Source organism: Ascaphus truei, chromosome 1 (genome assembly GCF_040206685.1).
Source record: "Ascaphus truei isolate aAscTru1 chromosome 1, aAscTru1.hap1, whole genome shotgun sequence".
NCBI classification, from domain to species: Eukaryota; Metazoa; Chordata; class Amphibia; order Anura; family Ascaphidae; genus Ascaphus; species Ascaphus truei.
In genome coordinates, this window is record NC_134483.1 from 364,745,697 (window position 1) to 364,769,053 (window position 23,357).

Below are 23,357 nucleotides of genomic sequence, written 5' to 3' on the forward strand. Positions count from 1 at the left end.
ATGGGGTGGTAATTCCTCCGCCTGAATTTTGTCGAAGACATCTCTGAACTCCCAGTAAGCGTCCGGAAGGAGGGGATTCTTGGATTCCGGATGTGTGGCACCTACTATGGCTTTAGGCGAAACCAGACAAATGTCTTGACACCGATCTCTCCAGGTGAGGGGTTGTCGATCTGGGGATTATGGTGCTGGAGCCAGGGAAGACCTAATATCACGTCTACAGCCGGCGTGTGGATGGCATCCAACTGAATTTGTTCGGAATGGTGTCCTGTCATCTTAAGACGGAGGGGAATGGTCTGATGAGAAATAAATGCGGGTTGCAAAGGCCTACCGTCAATGGCTTCTAGGCCTACGGGCCAATCCTTGGCTACCAGAGGAATCTGGTTCTTCTCCGCAAAAGATTGATCGACAAAATTCCCACCAGAACCGGAGTCTAGGAAGGCCCTCGTGGTGATGTCCCCAAAGTCTCCTGATAGGGTTATAGGAAGAAGTATCTTGGATGGTAGTTTGGGAGAGGAAGGAGAGGTGACCATGCCCAGTGTAGTTCTCCCAGTACTCACTGGGGGCTAGCGTTTCCCGACTTGGAAGGACAGGTACTCACCAGGTGTCCACTATTTCCGCAGTAAAGGCAGAGTCCCGCCCGACGGCAACGTAGTCTTTCCGTTAATGAAAGGCGAGTTCCACCCAGCTGCATGGGTTCTTCGGAGGATACGGCTACGGGCTCCCCTGGAGCTGTATGTGAGGAGAAGGTGGGTTGAGTACCTTTTTGGCGCTTTCCCTTCTCTGCTCTTCGCTCCTGGAGCCGCTGGTCCATACGGATACAGAGCGCGATGAGTTCCTCCAAAGATGTAGGGCGCTCCAGAGCGGCCAGCTCATCCTTCAGGGAGTCATTCAAACCCTGCCAAAACACTGCGGCGAGTGCTTCATCATTTCACGTTGTTTCTGACGAAATAGTGGGAAACTCCAGTGCGTAGCGAGCCACCGAGCGATTTCCCTGCGAAACATTGAGGAGAGAAGAAGCGGCAGTTACCCTCCTACCTGGTGTATCGAACACCTTCCGGAATTCAGCACAGAACCGGTCCAGGCTGGAAGTCAGATCCGGGCGATGCTCCCATATGGGTGTAGCCCAGGCCAGGGCGTCATCGGTGAGCAGCGAGTAAATGTACGCGACCTTTGAACGAGAAGTAGGGAAGTGAGAGGGTAGAAGCTCAAATTGGACGGAACACTGCCCCAGGAAGCCACGACATGCTGAAGGCTCTCCCGAATAACGATTGGGAGAAGGTAGACGAGGTTCCGGAGGATGAGACAGAGGTGCCGGCGGAGAGAAGATAGGAGCAGGAGGAGCGGCAGCCGTCTCAGGAGAGGACAGAAGAGTTTTGAGTTGCTCTGAAATGGTACCCAGGGAGTTTTGGAGCAGTTCCATACGCTGGTTATTTTGGGAGAGACAAGTCTCTACTTCCTTGAACAGGCCATTGTGTTCGCTTAAGCGTCGACCCACCTCGGCGGAGTCCAGGTCTGTTGGGCTGAGCATAATGTCACGGGAATATAGGAGTGCTCACAACAAACCGGACTTGACCGCGAGGCTGAGGTGGGGATACAGGAAAACCACCGCCCTACAGCCGCGTGAGCGGGTCCGGTTAGCTGAGTCGTGTAGATAGCCTGGTTCGGGACAGGAGAGTGTAGAGTGGTAGAGGTACTTGCCAGATCCGGGGTTGGAGAGATCAAGAGTAGTCGGTGTCCAAAGCCAAAGTCGAGGAGAGGAGAAGGTAGAAGTCCGTAGGGCGAGCCGGGGTTCGAGGGTGCCAGAGAACGGGAGTCCAGGTTCAAGCTAGGGTCTGTAATGGAAGACAAGAGCAGACTGCAAAGTAGCTTGTAGCAAGCACAACTAGAGACTGACTATGCTCAGCAATCAGCTCTGGGCTGGTAGCACTATATACTGACAGGAACCAATGAGAACCTCCAACGGTGATGTCAGAAGAACGTAGAGCGCTGATAGGCTGAGGCAGGATGCAGGATAGGTGGGAACGGAACAAATACATTGGCGGCAGTGGAGATGGACATAGTAGCGCGCGCGACGCGCGCGACGCGCGCGACGCGACGGAAGGGGCGGGTTGAGTTTGCTGGGAGAAAAAGCAGGCACTGTAGGCGCGCGCGCGGGTCTACCACGGCGGCGCGCATGGGCAGCAGGAGCTGCAGGAAGAGACAGGAGAGAAGGAGGACCACGTGACCGGGTGCCGCGCGTCCCGACAGCGGAGGTAAGAGCCGCAGCGGGCGCCGTGAGTAGCGGCCTTACAATACCTTTATGGTATACCTCAGATAACCACAATCCAAACAATATATATGCAACACTCTTTACTATGGTCCCATAGTATTCTCCGCAATAACAGTGTACACATACAGTAACAACCCAGCAGGTAACAATAACAGTAATTGTCCCTCCACAATACTGATGGTGCCCTGGGCACCTAGACCCTGGTGTCGGTGTCCGACCGCAGGGCTGCCAACAGAAATCATGGGACCCAGGACAACATTTTAAGCAGCCCCCCCCCCCCCATGTCGGCAGTATTGCGAGCCGCCCCATCCCCCCCCCCCATTTCACACCTCACAAGCCCCCTCTATTTCCCCCCTCCCTCTTCCCATGTATTTCTCTCCTTTCCGTCTCACCCCCTCTCACTCTCCTGTCTCGCATGTATTTCTCTCCCGTGTCTCCCGTGTATTGATGCCATCGCGTGCGCTTATAGTTGGAGCGACAGGACGGCTCAGCGGCTTGGTCTCGATCGCTGAAAGTCACTTCAATTTGGTTTTACTAGCAACCGTAGTCTGACGTCAGCGTTGCCGGCACTATAAGCGTGGCCTTAGGTTAATTTCACCCCTCACGAGCCACCTCTATTTCCCACCCTCTACCCATGTATTTCTCTCTCCTCTGTCTCATCCCCTCTCCTCCCCCTCCCCCCTCGCATGTATTTCTCTCCGCTGCGTCTCACTCTTTCTCCCGCTTTTCCTCACTCACCCCCTTTCTCCTCTCCGTCCATCAATTACCCCACACCCACTCATTCCCTCCCCCTCACACAATTCCCCCCACAAGATATATAGTTCCCACCCCCAAATACATAGAAAAAAATCCCCCCCCCAAATGCATACAAAAAACCCACCTAGCATACATATAAAAAAGACCCCCACTCCCCCAATACATATAAAAAGACCCCCAATCCCCCAATACATATAAAAAGACCCCCACTCCCCCCAATACATTTAAAAAGACCCCCAATACATGTAATAATAATAATAGCATGTTCTTGTATAGCGCTGCTAATTCTACGCAGCGCTTTACAGAGACATTTTGCAGGCACAGGTCCCTGCCCCGTAGAGCTTACAATCTATGTTTTTGGTGCCTGAGGCACAGGGAGATAAAGTGACTTGCCCAAGGTCACAAGGAGCCGACACCGGGAATTGAACCAGGCTCCCCTGCAGCAATCTCATTGTCAGTCAGTGTCTTTACTCACTGAGCCCCTCCTTCTCCTATATAAAAATTCCCCCAAGCCCCCCAATACATATAAAAAGATCCCCACTCCCCCAATACATATAAAAAGACCCCCACTCCCCCCAAATATATATAAAAAGTAGACTACCTTGGGGATGGTCAGGACCAGTGGCTGTGGGGTCCGGCGGCAGATGGAGGGTCTGAGGAGCTGCCTGGCTGGGGTGGGCGCTGGGGGGGAAGGATCCTTGTAGGGCCTGGGACTGAGGGGTGGGGAAGGATGCCGGGCGGTAGGTCCTGGACGGGGGAGTCGAGGGGATGCTGGTAGGGGCCTGGAGACGGTGGAGGAGCCTGGGGACAGTGGGGGGGGAGGAGGGCTGAGGAGTGTGGCTGGGGAGAGCGCGGATGAAGGCCCGCCTGCCCGGGCCCCTACTGCAGGGGGAGCTGAGGCGAGGGGATGCCGGTAGGGGCCTGGGGATGGTGCAGGGAGGGGGGCTGAGGAGCATGGCTGGGGAGAGCACGGGTGAAGGCCCGACCAGGCACCTACTGCAGGAAGAGCTGAAACCGAGGCTATGCCGGTAGGGACCTGGGACTGTGGAGGGGCCTGAGGAGCATGGCTGGGGAGAGCATCGGTGAAGGCCTGCCCGGGCCCCTGCTGCAGGGGGAGCTGAGGCCAAGGTGATACTGGTAGGGGCCTGGGGATGGTGGAGGGGCCTGGGGCCTGGGGAGAGTGTGGGTGAAGGCCCGCCCGGGCCCCTACTGTAAGGGGAGCCGAGGCCGAAAGGATGCCGGTAGGGGCTAGGGGATGGTGGGGAGGGGCCTGGGGATGGTGGGAGGGGCTGAGGAGCATGGCTGGGGAGAGCACGGGTTAAGGCACGCCCACGCCCATACAGCAGGGGGAGCCGAGGGGATGATGGGGGTGGGGGGAGAGCTGGGGATGGTGGAAGGGGCTGAGGATCGTGGCTAGGGACTCGGGGAGAGCACAGGTTAAGGCCCGACCGCCCGGGCCCCTACTGCAGGGGGAGCAAATATGACAGCCATTTTTTTCAGACACTTTTTTTTTTGGAGTCACCGGGCCCGGGACGCCAATTCCGGCAGACCCCCCCTTGTTGGCGGCCCTGTTCGGCAGAACATTCTCCACCCAAGTGTACAGATGAGGGCACCGCTACACTCCCGCGTGTAGTGTTGGTGCACGTGGGTACCTTCCTGGGTACTTGGGTACACCAGGGCATTCCTTAGATATGCCACATCCGTCATCCCACGATGCAGGGCCTCCGACACAATCCCCTCTCGATGGGGAAACTCCCTTCCCAGCTCAGGTCCTTCTCCACCGATGCCTATCACTAGACTGGCAGGCCCTACAATACTCCGCTAGTAGGAAGGGACTACCTGGGGCCTACGGGAATGGGTCTGGCCTAGTCCAGGAGCTTGACTAGATTCCTCCACACTACCTCTCCCTTTGCAGGCTCCGTCAGGACTGAGAACGCCACCTCCAGTCCGCGGAGAAAATCCTGAACAGCAAGGACCTCCTCTTCCGGCAGTGCCAACCACAACATGGCCACTCCCTTATATATAGTCCACATGTATGTGGCTGCGCCAACCACAACATGGCCGATGCAATTCACACAAACCCTCTAGAACGACGGGACCACTGCCAGGGAGGAAGCAAGGGAGGGTACCCTGCTACATTTGTATATCTTGTATTGATGCTATATTTTCTGGAAAGCCATTCAACCTTGGATTCCAGATTTTTTCGAATTTTTCTGTGGTGTTAATAATCAATGTTGTAAGCCTTTCCATTTCTAGAACATGTCGCACCTTTTCCTGGAAGACTTGATAGGATGGTATATTTATTTGCTTCCATTGAAGTGCTATTGTGCATCTAGCTGCTGTTAACAAATGTGCAATTGATTTGTTTGTTGCGTACGACACATTAGGGACAGGTTTCCCCAAAATCATTATTACCGGGTCCATTGCTATAGCTACACCAATTACCCTGGTGATATTTCTTAATTTTCCTCCAGGAAGGAACAGCTTTTGGGCAAGTCCAGAATATATGATACAATGTGCCCCTATAACCACAGTTTTTCCAGCACAGAGGGCTTGCTCCTTTGTAAATGTGTGCACATCTATCTGGTGTTAAATACCATCTCATCATAATCTTGTACCTATTGTCTTTAATTATGGTGCAAATTATGGTGCTCGCCGCCGCCTCCCATATCTCTGCCCAATCATCTTTAGAAATCTCTGATCCAATATATTTTTCCCATTGAGCCATATATGAGTGTTTTTCTTTTTTGTCTAGAGAACTCAGAGTAGAATATATATTTGAAATCAACCCCTTCTGATGTGTTTGTATTGTACACATCTCCTCAAATTTGGTTAAATGTCTATTCCCTCACGGAAACATTTTGGAAATATTAAAATGCCTGATTTGTGTATATCTGAAATATTCTGAAAGTGGAATATTATATTTCTTTTGTATTTCTTCGAATGTATGTATTTTCCACAGAAACATAACTTCTTTAATCCTCACTATACCTCTTGTCCTCCAAATATTGTTCCTTCCCGGTATATATCCTGGGGGAAATTCCTCATTCCTCTATAAGGGAGTCATACGTGAGGGTTGTCCTTTTAATCCCTTTAGTCTTTTTCTCCTTTATGAATTATTTTAATAGAGACACAGTTATATCAGTTTCCATGTATTAATCCTCCTTTAATATCTCGTTAAACACTTCCTTTGATGGTAATCCAACCTCTAAATTGAGGAGTATATAAAATTGTCCTGTAAATCAGTCTGGCCCTGGGGCTTTCCCATTTGTAATGATTCTAATAGTATAGTAATTGGTGCATTTAACATCTGCTGGTCTTCCCCAGTTAGCTTTGGGAGCTTGACTTTCCCCGGAAAATTATTTTGGGCTACAGTATTTAATCTCTATTACTGTTGCTCTATAAAAAATAGTTTGGGGTCAAAATTGATTTATTTCCCTAGGGTCTGTTATAATTTGTCACGAGGATTTTCAGATTCTTAAAATATGACCGAGTTTCATAGGTTTCCTGGCTAAATTTCCCAGTAATGTACTGCTTTATGTCCAAATGTATAGAAATGTAGTACCCTAAACTGTATTCCTTTTAGGAAGCCATATTTTGCACATGTACAGTAGAGGCAACGTTTATTCTAACATTTGCCGTAAACTAGCCGGGTTACATTCTGGGTATGTGCTGGGTATGTGCTGGGTATGTTCTGGGCTAGTTTGAGGCACGTTTAAGGCATTTCTGCATTGACTAACGACCCATAGGATTAACACAGCAGGGATCCCTGGCAGTCCAATTCAGTTTGAATGGGACTGCCAGGGACCCCCGCTGTTAATCTGATAGGCCATTAATCAATGCAGAAATGCTGGGGCTAGTTTAAGGAAAGTTTAAGGCATGTATTCAGAATGTACCTGGGTGTTTCCTGGGTTTTTTGGGGAATTGCCACTGGTTTTTGTTCGAATAAGAGTTGCCTCTACTGTACCTGGATCTCATATGCCTCTCCCTGTTTGCTATCATAGGTCTTTGTATAAACGCACAAAACCTTCTGTTTAATTCTGTACTAGCTTTAGCAAATTCCAGATAATTTTCCTTCCTCTTCCTATTTATCAGGAGGAGTACACAGAGCGCAAGAACTCCTCTCATGGGTAAATGGAAGTTCACAGGAATCAGATCAACATGTATTAAAAGAAAAGAGAAAAGATCATGGTACAATACAGTTTAATTAACAAAAAATCCTTTGAGCAGTGAGCTCCAGTACACTCACATGCTCCACGATCATTAAAAGCAGTTTAACCAACTCAGGGTTAGGAGCGACGCCCACAATACAGCAAACACAGCTCACACGAATCCTCTAGGTAGGGACAGTCTCCTCTGCATCAAAACAGCGTCTGACGTCACAAGACTTACTCAGCTTTCCTCCAAAGGTAAGGGAGGAGTAGCAGGATACAGAGTCATCGTCAGCGTTGAGATCTTTACAGCGGGAGAACAGCTGGTTCGCAGAAACCAGCAAGAGGCTCCACACGGCTCCACACAGCTCACTGGTCACTGCGCAATTGAAATGAACCCTACGCGTTTCATCCGGGTATTCGGACTTCTTCAGGGGTGCATGGATACAGACTCATCTCAAGACATTAAATAGTCCCTAAAAGGGGAGGGGAAAGGGCGGGTGCAACACATCATAGGACAAGCATGATCTGGTTTCCTTTTTACATTGATGTTCATATGTGTGTTTCTATACTTGTTATGGGCACATAGATTGACATCCTTTTTATATCAACTTTTAATATACGTTATTTTTATACGTTGATTTTTATTGTATGAAATTTTTATTATACTACTTGTGCTGATTTTCCTTTTTGTCTCCACTTAGGTTCTATCTGGATCCTTATTGTATTAATTGTCTATTTGCGTATACATATTTTTATTATATTTTTATTATATAAATTCTATGTATATATTTTTTATTATATAAATGTTGTGTATTTGTACCAATATATATTATTTGTGTCCATTTAACATTGGCTGCTATCTGTATGTGTACATCTCTGCATTGTGGGCATGGCTTGTGCTATGATGTGTTGCACCCGCCCTTTCTCCTCCCCTTTTGGGGACTATTTAATGTCTTGAGATGAGTCTGTATCCATGCACCCCTGAAGAAGTCCGAATAACCGGATGAAATGTGTAGGGTTCATTCCAATTGCGCAGTGACCCGTGAGCTGTGTGGAGCCTCTTGCCGCTTTCTGCGAACCAGCTGTTCTCCCGCTGTAAAGATCTCAACGCTGACGCTGACTCTGTATCCTGCTACTCCCCCCTTAGCTTTGGAGGAAAGCTGAGGAAGTCTTGTGACGTCAGACGCTGTTTTGATGCAGAGGAGACTGTCCCTACCTAGAGGATTCGTGTGAGCTGTGTTTGCTGTATTGCGGGCGTCGCTCCTAACCCTGAGTTGGTTAAACTGCTTTTAATGATCGTGGAGCATGTGAGTGTACTGGAGCTCACTGCTCAAAGGATTTTTTGTTAATTAAACTGTAATGTACCATGATCTTTTCACTTTTCTTTTAACACATGTTGATCTGATTCCTGTGAACTTCCATTTACCCACGAGAGGAGTTCTTGTGCTCTGTGTACTCCTCCTGTTGTCTATTGAGGGATTGTGAAATTCCTCACACCAGCAGCATCTCCTCTTGGTGATATCATTTTTCTGTGATTTATTTGTGGATATATTATAGGGTTTGCGCTTACCTTTTCTTGCACCTTTTCCTATTTATATTTGCTATAATTTTGCCCCCCAAGACTGCCTTGCCAGTTTCCCAGTATAATGTTCCACCTCGTGCCTGCCTTTGGCCTCCCTCTGGAACAGGGCCAAAACCAATCTTTTTTAATTTGTGTTTATTGGACTCTTTAATATATAACCCGTTCCGCTTCAATCCACCCTTCTAAATAAAACTCTGAGAATCTTTTCAACTTCCTATATAAATTCTTTTAACTGTTGGAAAATAACTTTTGTGTATAGGAACATATCTCTCCCCTTCTGCCATGCATAAAAATATGGGCTCGCTCTCAGATCTGTCCACATACAGTTAGGTCCAGAAATAATTGGACACTGATTCAAGTTTTGTTATTTTGTCTGTGTACCAAAATAAATTCAAGTTACAGTTAAATAATGAATATGGTCTTAACGTGCAGACTATCAGCTTTAATCTGAGGGTATTCACATCCAAATTGGAGAAAGGGTTTAGGAATTACATCTCTTTAATATGTAGCCCCCTCTTTTTCAAGAGACCAAAAGTAATTGGACAATTGACTGAAAAGCTGTTTGATGGACAGGTGTGGGCTATTCCTTCGTTCTTTCATCGTCAATTAAGCAGGTAAAAGGTCTGGAGTTGATTCCAGGTGTGGTATTCGCATTTGGAAGCTGTTGCTGTGAACCCACAACATGTGGTCAAAGGAGCTCTCAATACAAGTGAAACAGGGCATCCTTAGGCTGCAAAAAAAAAGAAAATCCATCAGAGAGATACTGTAGCAGGAACATTAGGAGTGGCCAAATCAACAGTTTGGTACATTCTGAGAAAAAAAGAACACACTGGTGATCTCTGCAACACAAAAAGGCCTGAACGTCCACAGAAGACACCCGTGGCGGATGATCGTAGGATCCTTTCCATGGTAAAGAAAAACCCCTTCACAACATCCAGCCAAGGGAAGAACACTCTCCAGGAGGTAGGCATATCATTATCCAAGTCTACCATAAAGAGCAGACTTCACGAGAGCAAATACAGAGGGTTCACCACATCATAAGCCTCAAAAATAGAAAGGCCAGATTAGACTTTGCCAAACAATATCTAAAAAAGCCAGCCCAGTTCTGGAACAGCATTCTTTGGATAGATGAAACTAAGATCAACCTGTTCCAGAATCATGGGAAGAAAAAAGTATGGAGAAGGCTTGGAACGGCTCATGACCGAAGCATACCACATCATCTGTAAAACTCGGTGGAGGCAGTGTGATGGCATGGGCATGCATGGCTTACAATGGCACTGGGTCACTTGTGTTTATTGATGATGTGACAGAAGACAGAAGCAGCCGGATGAATTCTGAAGTGTATAGGGATATATTGTCTGCTCAGATTCAGCCAAATTCAGAGAAGTTGATTGGACGGCGCTTCACTTTACAGATGGACAATGACCCAAAACATACTGCGAAAGCAACCCAGGAGTTTAAGGCAAAGAAGTAGAATATTCTGCAATGGTTGAGTCAATCACCTGATCTCAACCCGATCGAGCATGCATTTTACTTGCTGAAGACAAAACGTAAGGCAGAAAGACCCACAAACAAACAACAACTGAAGACAGCTGCTGTAAAGGCCTGGCAAAGCATCACAAAGGAGGAAACCCAGCGTTTGGTGATGTCCATGCGTTCCAGACTTCAAGCATTTATTGCCTGCAAAGGATTCTCGACAAAGTATTAAAAATGAACATTTTATTTATGATTGTGTTAATTTGTCCAATTACATTTGAGCTCCTGAAATAAGGGGACTGTGTATGAAAATGGTTGCAATTTCTAAGCGTTTCATACGATATTTTTGTTCAACCCCTTGAATTAAAGCTGAAAGTCTGCACTTCTATTGCATCTCGGTTGTTTCATTTCAAATCCATTGTGGTGGCGTACAGAGCCAAAATTATGAAAATTGTGTCAGTGTCCAATTATTTCCGGACCTATCTGTATGCACCTGCATATCGATTAACTTTTAAACTGGAAAACTGTAAATCTGCTGTTCCTAAGTATCAAAGAGATACCCCCATATAGCTTTTGTTACGTACACCAAGTTTTGCCCTTTCAGGTCTTGATCTCGGGGAATTGTCATTACTGTCCTTTTTCCTATTCGGGGAACGTCTTTCTTGAGTGCGCTCCTGGTATCACCCGCATCATCGGTCTTCAATCTCTTTGAGATGTGTCGTAACGTATTTTCCTGATGTTTCCGCATCAGTAAATGTTTAGCTCCCTCTGCCCTGGATCCGTACTGTGAAGTTCTGTGTATCTTAGCGTGAATTTCTTATTCTGTTGAAATAGAGAACTGCACAACTTTGCAAATTCTCTCCTTTTATTGGAGACTGACACCGAATAATTCTGGAAGATTAGAATCTTGTGGGACCTGATTCTTTGTAAGTTTGCGGGAGTCTGGATTTTTGCTGAAATCCAGCAGTTTTGCGATTACCGCTCTTGGTATTTCTCCATCGCTCCATTTTGCCGGCCCCAATCTGTAAGCCCTCTCCAGTTTAATGGTAGCCAGTTCGGAAGGCATATTCATTGCAGGCATAAGATCCCTTGCCAGGGCTTTAGCCATTTCAGTATGCTCATTGAAGGATTCTGTGTTGGACATCTGCTGCTGTTCAGCCTTCCCTTGTTCATTTAGGCCACGTCCATGCTTAGAGCGACCGCACTTGCAACAGCGTGAGCGGCGCGGCCAAACACATCTGAGTCTATGGGAACATCCATAGAGCGCGCACACGTGCACGTGAGCAACGGTGCGGCATGTTTTTCGCGAGACAATTTTTTTTGTCTTTGTCACGTGACGGCTGGGTCACGTGAGAGGTCTGCCCAATGAGGGTGAACCATCTCCTTGACATCATCAGCCACGCCTCTGACACACCTCCCAGTCACAAGGATCTATGGTCCACAGATCGCTCGGCAGACAGACGCATGCGAAGCCATGCACTCCGTTGCACGCGCACTTGCACCATGGACTCGGCCTTACCCTGTATGCAGCAGCCATATTGGGAGAGTCTTTTCTGGTCTGAAGCTTTTCCACGCCCTGCTGTTTTGGTGGCAAGACGGATCTCCATGTTCTTTGCCTGTCCATGAGCCTCTCAGCTTCCAACTCAGCTTGAGGATGATTATTGTTTTTTGTTAATTGATTTTTGCTGCAGTTATGCAGTGCGGGTAGTGGGGCAGCTCCGGAGCTCAGTGCCTTGCGTGCACTCTCTCTGGCACCATACCGTAAGTCCGGTCACTATTCTCTGTAGACAAAATTGAAAGCGAGTGAGAAGTTGGAATGGATTTGGAAAAGTGGAAGCACATGAGATATTAGGGGTTGGATAGTTGAGGTATTTTGGTACATGGAGAGAGATGTACATGTCTGTATGGAACTTGGCTGGAGGTCTCACAAACAGTTCCAAGGATAGAAGAGGGACCCAACCTTAAAGACGTTCAAATGCTCACAATAGCATCTAACTGGAAAAATATTCATGCATTAGGGTAGAAGCAAAATAAACTTTAGCTACAACATTACTGACCTATTTGATTATTATATATGAATACTAATAATGTATTTTGATATAATAAATAATAGTATGCAGTATTATTTTTAAAATACCACTATGCTACTCTATAAAGCTCTAATGTTAAACTGAGCTGTGTATAACTTCTTCAGTGCCACAGCTGCTACAGCTGTTTCTCATTGTTAAGATGTCACAGTGGACATTTTTGATGTTATATTTAAAAGAGGTGGAAAAGTCCTGGGAAGTAAAGACAAAAAGGGGAGGGGAACGGGGTCTCATTTGTCTAAGTGCAATTTTTTCTTAGTGAATTTCACAAATTGGGCAACATTTTCTAAACTTGTTTTGTTAAACAAACAGTGAAAAACTGCAAAACATGTGCCAAGCATTAAAAGTCAATATGCACGGCAAATTCTAACACAGAATCAAATGGCTTTAGGTCACATGACCCTTTATATATATATATATCCATTTTCACAAAAATCTGGCGTAATTCTCAGAATTTCTGGTGTAAAAGTTGCACTGAGGTCTGTTTTCACGTGTTCCCAAGCAATGGGGACCTTCAGGGACATTTTGTAATAATGCAAAATTTAAAATAACAGAATGAAATGGGGAGGTTAAACTGGCAATCCATGTGGTTTTTTTTTTGGTTTTTTTAATCAGTTCTGTAGCATTAAATAATACTTACGGCTTTTTAAAATTATTATTCAATTCTTAATGCCATTTTTAAAGGGCAACAGCCTACGTGTAAAGAAGCACATCTCTAAAATGGCCCTTTTTTAGGTGACATGCAGTGTGGAGTTTAACAGGGAGTTCAACAGGACTGGAACTAGTGGACAATAAAACACCTATTTGCCCGTGTGGCAGGGCGGCCTTGTGGTGAGGTCAGTAAGAGTCCCAAACAGTGGGCAAGGCTTTAACTTTAGTGATTTTCCACACTCAAATAAACATTTAGGTACACTGTCCCTTTAAGGCAAAACAAACCTCAAAAAAAGAACGCTTACTCCACATAGGGAGATCTTACTAAACATTCCAGGCCCTATCTATCGGGCTGGCTGGCTTTTCCAGTTCCCAAACCCTAAACATATGCAACAATATTTAGGGAACAATATTAAAGTCCTTTCTGTATCTTTGTTTTGGGAAGCTGTTCATAGAGAGAGTTCAGGCAAACCTTCTGGATAGGAGCTTGCAGAGGACAGCTCTGTAGCCTGAGTCAGCCATCTACTACAAGCAGTAGCTTCCTTATCAAGCTGCCTGTCAGCTGTATCAGCTTACATCCTGATTGCCCAGGTAATTCTGACTGGGTTAACCTTCTGACTGCTGGATGCAGGACTCAGATGTAAGTTTCCCAGGCATAATTATAAGTACCTGACTTCACCCTGTCACAGCCCTGAAGTCTGGATTTGAACTGTGCTGGAAAGGAGGACATTTTCTATCCCTTCACACTAGAGCTCCACCATTCATATATTGCATTTCTCACAACTTCCACTCTATCCTTATCCTAACATCACTTTTACTGCCCAGTCCTCACACACCTATCATCACTAAACTATCACCACATGCCTCCTCTACTATTTATATTTGCTCTGACCTTTCTTTTCAAACTACTCGCTTCTTTCTACAAGCCTCATTATTCCTTAAACTCTATTCATACTGTATATCTTTATCTCTCTTTTTTTCTCCACCACCTCTCAGTTCATATGAACTCCTTTCCTACATTTGTCCTCTTACACTACACAGTTATACCCCCTTCACTAAAACACACCCTTATAAATCCTCCCAACACATTCTCTCTCGTTCCATGCTTCTCCTCCTTGCTTCTGGGGATATCTCTCCTAATCATGGCCCCTGCCTTATTTCTACATGCTCTCGTCCTCGCCTTCCACATACAATACAACTTCTACTCCGTCGGGTGTCAACCCGACTAACTTCATATCCATCCCGTCAACCTCACTCCTCTCTCCCTTTTTCCTGTTCCCTTTGGAATGCACACTCCCTTTCCAACAAGTTCCTCTCTGTACATACCTTATTTTTCTCTAAATCTCTGCTCCTCTTTGGCTCACTCAATCTGACTCTGCACTGGAATATGCCCTCTCTCATGGTGGCCTTTCTTTCTCCCACACGTTCTGATGGCAGGGGTAGAGGCATGCGGCTCCTCCTCTCCTCTATCTGCCATTACCATACCCTTCCTATTTCTCCCTCTCTTTTTTGTCCTCCGTTGAGGCTCACAATGTCCAGCTTTTTTCTCCTCTCCCTGTCCATGTGGCTGACATCTATTGCCAACCTACTTCTACTCAGCCCCCTTCTGTCTTTCTCTCACTTTGAATCCTGGCTCTCTTTCTTTCTCACCGTAGGCGCTTCTGTTTTTCTCCTTGGGGACTTCAACAGCCATATAGATGACTCCCCTCTCCCTTGGGCTTCTCGCTTTCTCTCTATAACCTCTTCTTTTGGCCTTCCCCAATGGACTGCAGCCTCGTCTCTGTCTTTGAATCTCTGCTCAGACCACTGTCTATGACCTGTTTTTCGTCCTCCATTTCCTCTCATGACTTTGCTGACTATTTCAAGAAAAAGGTGGAATCCATACTTCTGCATCCTCCCCAATCCTACACCTCTTCCTAAATCTCCTCCTGCCTTCCTCAACTCTTTTCTGCTGTCACAGAGAAGAACATTTGACTCCTCCCTCACACTCTCCTCTCACTTTCAAAATGTAGCTAAAACCTGTCATTTTTTCCTCTGCAATATTGCAAAGATACGCAAAGATTCCTCTGTTGCTCGACTGCTAAAACTCTGATGCAGGCCCACATTCTCTCCCGTCTCGATTACTGTAACCTCCTGCTGTCCGGCCTTCCTGCCTCTCACCTGTCTCCCTTACAATCTATCCTAAACGCTGCTGCCAGAATCACTCTACTCTTTCCTAAATCTGTCTCAGCATCTCCCCTGCTGAAATCCCTCTTCTGTCTTCCGATCAAATCCTGTATCACACACACACAATTATCCTCCTCACTTTTAAAGCTTTACACTCCTCTACCCCTCCTTACATCTCTGCCCTAATTCTCACTATACACCACCCGACTTGCGTTCTACTCATGGATGTTTTCTCTCTACCCCTTTTGTATCTAAAGCCCTCTCCAGCCTTAACCTTTTTCACTCACTGTCCCACACCTCTGTAATGCCCTTCCCCTCAATTTGCGACAAGCACCCTCTCTATCCACCTTTAAGACATATCTTAAAAACAACCTCCGTGGCTGACACTGTGCACATCATACATCGACCTTGGCCCCTTGCAGACACACTTACCAGACCACCTTTTCTTCCTGTTTGTGACAAATTGTTGCCAATATTCCCAGCAGTTTGAACTGTAACAATAGATAATGTTGCCGTAGTGATATCAGGATACATTGTAGCTGCTTATTTACACTGACTGAAGGATTGAGTGAAATTGAAAGGCAGTCATTTAGTGAACCCTAGGAATCTGTATCTTTGTTGATCGATCACAAGAGAAGTAATCGAGCGGCAGCTTAGGTAATTCGTTTTCAAAAAAGGTAATCAAAGGCTGCAGATATTAAAACAGAAAAAAAGATTTTTTTTTTTAATGTCCCACTTGGATTATCTCTTGAAGTTACCAATTCAAGTAAAAACTAATACAAACACAACTAAAATGAGCTATTAATTTAATATCTGAAAAAGGACTTAGCAGTGGTATGAAACATATATGCCAAATGTAATAAGTGGTACTCTACTGTTAAACAATTCGCTGCATCTGCACACTCTTTGTAACCCCTTAAAGTGAAGGTTTGTTCTGGCGCCAGAAAGGGTACTGCGGCAGAACACTTGCACCGATGACATTGCACCTTACTATTGACCTGTAGATCATATGAGATATTGTTTCCCCAACTTGATCCCCAGCAAGCAGCTACAGACTCCGTTATTGTTATCTCGGTAACTGGGAGCAGGTTGGGGTCTGGCCTGTAAATAGCATCGGTTTTGATGCAGCGACCACTGGCTCTAATGATGTAAAAACATTTAAAACCGCACACAAACCACCCAGGCAGTATTGCCGCTTTAAAGCAGCTGTCCACGCTAATTGCCATAGATTTGATCTCTTCTTGCCCTGTTCAGTGCTGTTTTTATCTTTTTTAAATCCGTTGCTTCATTCAGAAAATATAAGCGTTTTAAATATTTCGTGTCTGTGAGGTTAAAATGGAGCTCCCTCCAGGGCCCCGTGCAGTCTAAGGCCTGTAATATAGTGCGCCCACGTGCACGTCAATTACAATGGGCTGTGTTAGCCAGACGTTCCTATACTAGGGACGCGCGCGCACGGCCGTGAGCGGTGGCGCGGCAGCCCAGGGAAATTACAAGAAAATTGTATTTGCGCGGTGCTGTCGTGCCGCAAACCAATCGCAGCGCGGCCTAACGCTGTGACATCAGTCATGCCCCCTAACTGCGCGCGTCACCGCTTGCACCCTAACAACTAAAGGTGTACGCTACGCCGGGGCGCACACCCGCACCAGCGCATACTATATAACAAGCCTAAAGGTTGCCATGGTAACCTCAGGAGACACCATCCATTAAGAAATATACTTTTAAACACAATTTTTTTTTGTTTGTTTGTTTTTTTAACAAAGGGCTTGCTAATATATAAGTTAAATTCATATAGGCTTCTGGGGGGATCAATGCTTGATGGTCTAGTAGTATTATTAGCATTTATTTATAACATGCCAACATATTCCGTAGCGCAGTACAATATGGTTAAAGAACGAAAAAACAATAAAATGACAAAGATTGACGTACATTGTAGCAGTATGTAAGGAGGGTCCTGCCCCAAGGAGATTACAATCAGTAAGGGACTACTGCCAAGGTTGTAATGGCACTAAGCACAGCATTTTCTTCTTGCCACTTCCATCCCCACTTGCTAAAAGAATTGTAATAAAAGGGATTAAAGGTTTCCTCTGATACACTTGAATCATTGCACGAGTATCCAAGCTGCATTGGTGTCTCAGGCCAGCTCCATGTCAAGCTGCAGGTATCAGGGAACATTCAAATCTATCTACCATACACCACAATCAGGGTTGCAATCTGCACTAAATAAGTGCCATTAAACTGCAAAGCTCTGAATATACAGGCATACCCCGCTTTAAGGACACTCACTTTAAGTACACTCGCGAGTAAGTACATATCGCCCAATAGTCAAATGGCAGCTCACGCATGCGCCTGTCAGCACGTCCTGAACAGCAATACCGGCTCCCTACCTGCACCGAAGCTGTGCGCAAGCAGGGAGACTATAGAGCCTGTTACAAATGCGTTATTTACATCAGTTATGCACGTATATATTACGATTGCAGTACAGTACATGCATCAGTAAATGGGGAAAAGGGAGTGCTTCACTTTAAGTACATTTTCGCTTTACATACATGCTCCGATCCCATTGCGTACGTTAATGCGGGGTATGCCTGTATAACGTACTATTTAAGATATGATGGCTCTCCTTTGCTGAAATGGTTAAATGCAGTAACTTGATTTGGGACATTTCTAGCTACATGTGGCTTGGTATATTCATTCAACCATATGCAGAACTACTCAGATTTTAAGATCCAGCAAAATCTGGCACAAAAATAAATAAATATATATATATATATATCATGTTCATTAAATGTAACTTTAATATGACACTTGTGGGACATCCCTGCATTTCAAAGAGTGGTCAGAAAAGCAATAGAACTTTGTAATGCTGTTTGCTCCAGAAGTCCTAATAACCCACTCATGGTTTACCATAGTGGATTGATAGCTAGGATAACGGAGACAGGAATATTCGGAGGATTTCAACTTTTTTAGGATTCCAAGATCCTAAAATCAAGACCCAACATAAAATCCTCTCATGCAACAGATCTCACTCTAATTTATGACACTTCATGTCGGTGACTTTCCTTCTTGCAGGAATCAAGCGAGATATTTTTTAGCCAGCAGCAGAAGCCTAAAGCTGCTTCCCCTTGGCATGTAACCACCTTGCTTCTTCCAACTCCTAAATCTGACCCAATGCATTTAAACCATCTGCCAACAAAGAAAAGGCAGGCGGATCCCTGGATCCCTTCTGTTCCTCATTCCTCCTGCAGCTTTTGGCCTCGACCGAAGTGAGTGAAAGGGGTGTGTGTGTGTATCTTGTGCAACGAGTGTACCTCCCTTCTAACCCTGCCCCACCTCCTCCTCCTCTTGCAGGATAGTTGTCAGGCGCAGACACCCGATCCCTAGCTGTGTAACGTGGTGTCTCCTCGCTGTCACTTGCTGCAGGTCATTGGCAGTTCTGCACGACCCCTCTGCAGGAGGCAGACAGAGTCACTGGAGAGCACCCCCCGAGCTTGTAAGTGCATTGACCTACTTTTGCTTCTCCGTGTTCTTCGCTGCCAGAGGTGCTTAGAAGTTAGTTTTCAAGAGCTCCCGGGAGTGAAAGGGTAAACGACAACAAAAAAATGTCCTTTATTTGCTGGGAGGTGTGTCTGCAGTTGGAAAGAGTTAAACTGCACCAAAACCGGCCGTGCAGGCTGCACACACACACTGCTCTGGAGTCTGTTCAAATGTGTATAATGTGTTCTGGGAGGCTGCAAATGTCCTGATCCCTTATGGGGAGATATGGGCAACTTTGTCCCCCTGGTTGACTTTGGAAGGGAAATGTATGTAATCCCTGCTTTCCATTCACAGACTACACAATTTTTTCTGTAGAGATTGGATCGATATTCATGTGTGTCTGTCTCTTACACAATTTTATACACACACGTTTTTTTAAGCACTTTAGACACACACACACTTTTTTGGCATACTAGGCTATATATATATATATATATATTTATAACAATTGTAATGTAATACTCAATATTAGAACAACAAATTGCAATTAACGTGTGAAATTCATGCTGGTAAAATGACAGGAACGGTGTGCTGGAGAGTAAACCAATTTGGGAAAAAGGGTAATGGCTAAAAAGTATCTAGACAACATAAAGTTACAAGTATGTAAACAGATGTGTGTTGACAGTATTATATTTAATGGAGTGTATGATAGTGGCCTTTTATGAATAACTTATTATTGCTTTTCTTAAGGTAAACCACTTGGTTTACAATTTTTACTAGTGGTCTTCTGGTCTGAGTAGTGTTAAAGGCATACAATATTGTTGTATATATTCTTGCCATGGGAATACTGTGTATATACAGATGAATGACATCACTCCCTGTTTTAGCCACTAAGAAGGCATGTTCTGTGGAATGTTGCTTGGGTCAATTATGGAAACAAAATGCCGCTTGAGTATCCTCAGAGTATATTTTCCTTCATGTCCATTGATTTACACATACACCTCAATGGTACAGATGTGACCAACTGCTTAGTAGGCAACAGCGGTTATCCCACTTGTCAAAGTATAAGTGAATATATCAGCTTTTCCCCCATGAGATGGCGCAGAATGTTGCAATATCCCATTCAGTGCCAGACAGGACTAATGCATTGCCATGCGCAGCATTCAAACTGAATAGGTTCATGGTCCCTCTGGCACTGAAATGGATATATAACCACATATAATACTCTAATAGTTACATCTGTAGTCCATTGGGGCTGTTTATCAAGGGGCACAAATACTACTTTAATGTAAAATTGACCAATGCATTTTTATCTTGCATCAAGCTGTTCTTCCAACTCTTTTGCCCAATATGCCTCAGCTGGTGATTTCATAGATGATGGGTGAAGGAGGACTTGCTTACCTGGCACACACCTTGTAAAAATGAGATGTATCGCGTTCTGCATCACCGGCATCACTGTTTCCCCATTTCTTTGTGTCCAAAAAATTGAAATGTGACTAAACTCTTCTAACTAATGATTTGAAGCACTGATTAACAAGTTGCTAATATTTGGTGAAGACGTGAGCATCTATAAGCACTTTTTTTTGGCAATGTCGTATATAAATCTCCTCCAAGGTTCTGTATTGCAGAGAGGGATGTGTGTATATGTATATGTGTTGCTTTTGTTCATTGCAGTGTCCAAGTATCTCTTTATCTTTTGCAATCCCGGAGACACAAAATGAAATGCCTTTTAGTGTACGTTTCCTGTTTTAAAATATTTTTATTCAACTAAAATAGGCATACGAATGACGAAGCCTAAACTTTCAGTACAAAGATATTTATTTATACAATATCTGAATAATGTAAGGACATATTTAGTAATGCTAATTTAGTATCAAGAGTTTTGGCAACGTATGCCACTGGCATTCTCACTTGTAACATTGCCAGGCAAGGACAGGGAAATTCAGGTAGACAGACAGGAGGCAGTAAGTGAAGCAGAGAGCCCTCTCCCCTCTCACTTCAAGCTGTGCTGGTAAATTTAGAAACGTAGTGGGGCTGGAGGGAGGTGTGCCCAGCGTCAAGTATTTCTAGCAGCCGGTAATATGTGGGGAAAAAGGGAGCCGGAATGTTTGAAGAGTAAGCTAAGCACACGTATAGCATACCTACCAACGACTGTAACTCCAGGTTCATAGTGTGATCATGATCCAGGCATTGTACAGCGCTGACTCCATTATATATAATATATATTATCTTTAACTGTGCATGCAATGTCTTGTATATAATGTATACCCTGCTCACTTATGTAGCTGTATTTGTAACCATGTATTATTTGTCATCTTAACTCTATGCCCAGGACATACAGATGCAGCAGCGGTTATTTGAACATATCACGCGTTGTATACCTCAGAATACCCATGTCATGGCGCGTAATTACCGCGTGTTGACTCGTGTTTTATCGAGTGCAGAAAATGGCATTTTAGTATTCTGGTTTTTAAACACCTGCAAATTGACACAGTACTGTACTGTACACAGTACAATTCATTCATTTCTGCCACGGAAACGTGAAGAATTGCGCCCAAAGAAATCGGGATCCATGAAATTCAAACAAAGCAACCGCGTGATTGGCCGCGTGGAGTACAGCAGCGCGCACGAAAACGGCTCCGTGATATGTTCGAATAACGGCCGCTGCATCTGTACTTGAAAACGAGAGGTAACTCTCAATGTCTTACTTGCTGGTAAAACATTTTATGCTAACTTTGGGGACCCTGGAGCAAATGGAAATCCATAAACAGAACTGGATCATTATCACCCTGTCAACCTCAAGTTAGTTGTCAGGTATATAGTCAAAGGTGGGAGGATATGATATTTTACAGTGTAAAACCAACGTCTCATCGCTAACCTAACCGCCTGGACTGACATGTGCTGCTTTGTGACACTGTGGGTTTCAGTATGAGAAGCTTGTGCATCCTTTCATTGTACAATGAAGTACAGGAAGCAAGATCTGCAATCTTGGTGCATTTTCTCTAGTGATTACTATTAGAGTTTAGGGATCAGTTGGCCAAATGTAGTTACAACATGTTCTGTTGTTCAGTTAAATGACATTTCTGCTTTTAAAGCTGCAGTCCTCCCTTACCTAACTCTCCTTTTTTAAATTTCTTTTATACAGGATGGGAATTGGGGTTCGCGGGAGCTACCACATTATTTTCAGCTCTGGGGACTCACTGGTTCCCGAGATACTTACAGTTAAAGGTACTTATTGCCTTGGTTTTTAAAACTGCTGCATCACATGGGTCGTAGGAAGCTGCAACATTCCTATTGGCCCACGTGACATGGGGGATTTAAAGGGGGCGGTTCTGCTGTGGGGACCCCCAGGTAACCATCCTGCCTGGATTGCTGCTTTAAACATCAGTCCAGTTTAAGATTTTGTGGCAGTTATAAGAGATTGACGTTCTTGCCCACGAAACACCAACTCTATCATTTATAACTTAACTGCTTCATAAATACTTATTAAACTGTTTTTCAAATGTTAACACTGAAAGCCAACTTTATCCGGAATTATGCCAAATATCACAGAATATGCTGGGGGGGGGGGGGGTTGGACTTAGATTTCGAATTCCACCATTGCTAAAAAAAAGGAGTTAAAATACAGTTCTGTAAGAAATCACCGACCACGGGAAAAGAGAATTTATTTGGGGAGTCCTGAATCCAGTAGTGGGTCGATAAGTGATGATATACAGTGGTATTTTTGAAGGGGAAAAAATAGTTGGAACTCAAAGCAAAAAAAAAAATCTACTTGCATCTAAACGACAATATTACATTCAGCTTTGGATAAAGTAATGTGCTAGAAAAAGCATTTCCCCCTCGCAGTTTGTATTCCAGCCCCGTTCCTATTCCTTTCATAATCGCAATATGGAGTTTCTTGTTGATCTCGAAGAAAAACAGAAAGTGCTGGAACACCGTTCCCCTTGTGCAAGCTCTCTGTCTCCCCTTGTGCAAGCTCTCTGTCTCCCCCTGTGCAAGCTCTCTGTCTCCCCTTGTGCACGCTCTCTGTCTCCCCTTGTGCACGCTCTCTGTCTCCCCTTGTGCAAGCTCTCTGTCTCCCCCTGTGCAAGCTCTCTGTCTCCCCCTGTGCAAGCTCTCTGTCTCCCCCTGTGCAAGCTCTCTGTCTCCCCTTGTGCACGCTCCCTGTCTCCCCTTGTGCACGCTCCCTGTCTCCCCCTGTGCACGCTCTCTGTCTCCCCCTGTGCAAGCTCTCTGTCTCTCCCTGTGCAAGCTCTCTGTCTCCCCTTGTGCACGCTCCCTGTCTCCCCATGTGCACGCTCTCTGTCTCCCCTTGTGCACGCTCTCTGTCTCTCCCTGTGCACGCTCTCTGTCTCCCCCTGTGCAAGCTCTCTGTCTCCCCCTGTGCACGCTCCCTGTCTCCCCCTGTGCACGCTCTCTGTCTCCCCTTGTGCACGCTCCCTGTCTCCCCCTGTGCAAGCTCTCTGTCTCCCCCTGTGCACGCTCTCTGTCTCCCCTTGTGCACGCTCTCTGTCTCTCCCTGTGCAAGCTCTCTGTCTCCCCCTGTGCAAGCTCTCTGTCTCCCCTTGTGCACGCTCCCTGTCTCCCCCTGTGCAAGCTCTCTGTCTCCCCCTGTGCACGCTCTCTGTCTCCCCCTGTGCATGCTCCCTGTCTCCCCCTGTGCATGCTCCCTGTCTCCCCCTGTGCACGCTCTCTGTCTCCCCTTGTGCACGCTCTCTGTCTCTCCCTGTGCAAGCTCTCTG

The 23,357-nt window shown here is 45.5% G+C and overlaps 1 protein-coding gene and 1 long non-coding RNA gene across 3 annotated transcripts in view; one reads left to right on the forward strand and one right to left on the reverse strand.

Annotated features, from left to right (window-relative positions):
• Window positions 1–23,357, reverse strand: part of LOC142500086 (uncharacterized) — a 297,348-nt gene that overhangs the window by 222,795 nt on the left and 51,196 nt on the right. The gene's annotated exons all lie outside the window — the stretch shown is intronic.
• Window positions 18,478–23,357, forward strand: part of SLC7A2 (solute carrier family 7 member 2) — a 101,948-nt gene continuing 97,068 nt past the window's right edge. For both annotated transcript variants that reach the window (XM_075610050.1, XM_075610055.1), the window contains exon 1: window positions 18,478–18,631. The gene's annotated coding sequence lies outside the window, so the exon portion shown is untranslated. The remainder of the gene's footprint in view (window positions 18,632–23,357) is intronic.